The 2,500-nt window shown below is 49.4% G+C and overlaps 1 protein-coding gene across 1 annotated transcript in view; it reads left to right on the plus strand.

Annotated features, from left to right (window-relative positions):
* Window positions 1-2,500, plus strand: part of LOC115124132 (small conductance calcium-activated potassium channel protein 2-like) — a 135,455-nt gene that overhangs the window by 79,254 nt on the left and 53,701 nt on the right. The gene's annotated exons all lie outside the window — the stretch shown is intronic.

A 2,500-nucleotide genomic window follows, 5' to 3' on the forward strand; every position in this document is an offset into this window, starting at 1 on the left:
GTTGTCTCTATCTCTTCCCCTGTGTCCCTACCTCTCCCTCCATCCCTACCTCCCTCCCTCCCTCCCTCCCTACCTCCCTCCCTCCCTCCCTCCCTCCCTCCCTCCCTCCCTCCCTCCCTACCTCTCCCTTCCTCCCTGCCTGCCTCCCTCCCTCCCTACTTCTCCCTCCCTCCCTGCCTGCCTCCCTCCCTCCCTACCTCTCCCTCCCTCCATCCCTACCTCTCCCTCCCTCCCTACCTCTCCCCTCCCTACCTCTCCCTCTCTCCCTCCCTCCCTACCTCTCCCTCCCTCCCTACCTCTCCCCCTCCCTCCCTCCCTCCCTCCCTACCTCTCCCTCTCTCCCTCCCTCCCTACCTCTCCCTCCCTCCCTCCCTGCCTGCCTCCCTCACTCCCGCTCTCTCTTTCTTTATCTCTTTCTCTCTTGCTGGGGATTCTAATTAAGCTTGGCTGGTCTTTGATGTTGTCGCCTTGGCAACAGTCACCATGACGAGGCTGGGTCTGCAAAACACCCGCTCTCACTCGTTCTCGTTCTCTCTCTCTCTCTCGCTCTCTCTCACTCTCTTTCATGCACACATACACACACACTGACTGACATGCAGCATTCACAAAACATTTTACCTACAATACACGAGTGTGCAGAACACAATGACTCCTTGCGACACACACCAACGACATGATGAATGCTCCTTTTGTCTTTTCACCAGTGGCACCAGTTGCATGCTACACTGTCACGCAAACAGAGACATCTAGTCTGAAAGCTGAAAGTGTATTTGTGCTTTCTATCCAGCAGTGATCCACTGCTGGTTGTGTCTGTAAATGCACTGAATGTCATTCTGCTACTAGAGCACAAGAAGTTTCACTGGCCTGGGTGACTGTGTGACTGTGTCTGCTTTCAACCAGGCCACAGGCTGTAGATGTCTCACCAAGGTAAGTTGGCTGGAGCAGACACAGACACCTGGGAAAGAATGTTACCACTACTGAACTCTCTTTTAGTGTCACATTTCAGTTGAACTATCTGTATCATTCATCCGTTCTCTCTCTCTCTCTTTACACCCCATCCCCTCTCTCTCTCTTTCTCTCTCTCTCCTCTCTCTCTTTACCCCCCCCCACTCTCTCTTGCTCTCTCTCTTTCTCTCTCTGTCTGTCTTTCTATCTCTATCTCTCTCCCTATCCCTTGTTTTTCAGTCTGGTAGTGGCTGTACATTAAATCCTGCTACAGTGCAGGCCAGTTGAGTTGTGACTTCTGGTTGGTCCTGTACTGTGTTAGTTCTGTTGTTTGACCCTCTCATAGTGTTTGTTTTGTATGATGAGACAAAGTGTGTGGGATAAAAACCTCTCCAGATGAATCATGTGGATACAGTAAGAGCTGCTCTCTCTCTCTCTGCTCAACTCTGACTGTTCCTCTCTGCCCACCAGCATCTGTTCAACCTTTCATTTAAAACAGGGACTTCCCTACCTCGCTCCATCGCTCACTATCTACCTGTCTGTCTCTCCTCTTTCTCTATGTCTCCCTTCTTTTCCCTGCCTTCTCTTTTCCCCTCTCTCTAGCTCCTCCCCCTCTCTCCTTCTCCATATCTCCCCCTCTCTCGTATTCTCTCTTCATCTCCCCCCGTCTGTCTCTTCCTGAAGGGGATGGTCTCTACTAAAACCCTGCTCTTAGCTCTTCCTCATAACAACCGCCCCGGCGACAGTATCAACAGTAACCACAGCAATTAAGAAAGCAAACAACATCAACTGAGCAGGAAAAAAACAGCAATTAAAGCATTATGGCTAGAGTGTGTTCATAATGATGCCAGAAATACATCCATAATGATGTCTCAAAGTAATGCTGTGACTGGGGTAATGGGATCACTTAGGTTCCTGGGGTGTTAGCAGACAGTTAGCAGACAGTTAGCAGGCAGTTAGCAGACAGTTAGCAGACAGTTAGCAGGCAGTTAGCAGACAGTTAGCAGACAGTTAGCAGACAGTTGCCTGAGAGTTAGCAGACAGTTAGCAGACAGTTAGCAGGCAGTTAGCAGACAGTTAGCAGACAGTTAGCAGACAGTTAGCAGGCAGTTAGCAGACAGTTAGCAGACAGTTAGCAGGCAGTTAGCAGACAGTTAGCAGACAGTTGCCTGAGAGTTAGCTGACAGTTAGCAGACAGTTGCCTGAGAGTTAGCAGACAGTTAGCCGACAGTTAGCAGACAGTTAGCCGACAGTTAGCAGACAGTTAGCCGACAGTTAGCAGACAGTTAGCTGACAGTTAGCAGACAGTTGCCTGAGAGTTAGCAGACAGTTAGCTGACAGTTAGCAGACAGTTAGTAGACAGTTAGCAGACAGCTCACAGACAGTTAGATGACAGTTCGTTTTTTATGAGGGAAAGGGGAACAAAGCAGTCTAAACATCAACAGTGTCACTACATTCTAACACCTTCCTCTCATCAAAACAAAGATAATTCCACTGTGATTATGCAAAGCCATTATATTGACGACTACAGGCACTAACACTGTAATCATGTACC

This window comes from Oncorhynchus nerka, linkage group LG14 (genome assembly GCF_034236695.1).
Source record: "Oncorhynchus nerka isolate Pitt River linkage group LG14, Oner_Uvic_2.0, whole genome shotgun sequence".
In the NCBI taxonomy this organism is placed as follows: domain Eukaryota; kingdom Metazoa; phylum Chordata; class Actinopteri; order Salmoniformes; family Salmonidae; genus Oncorhynchus; species Oncorhynchus nerka.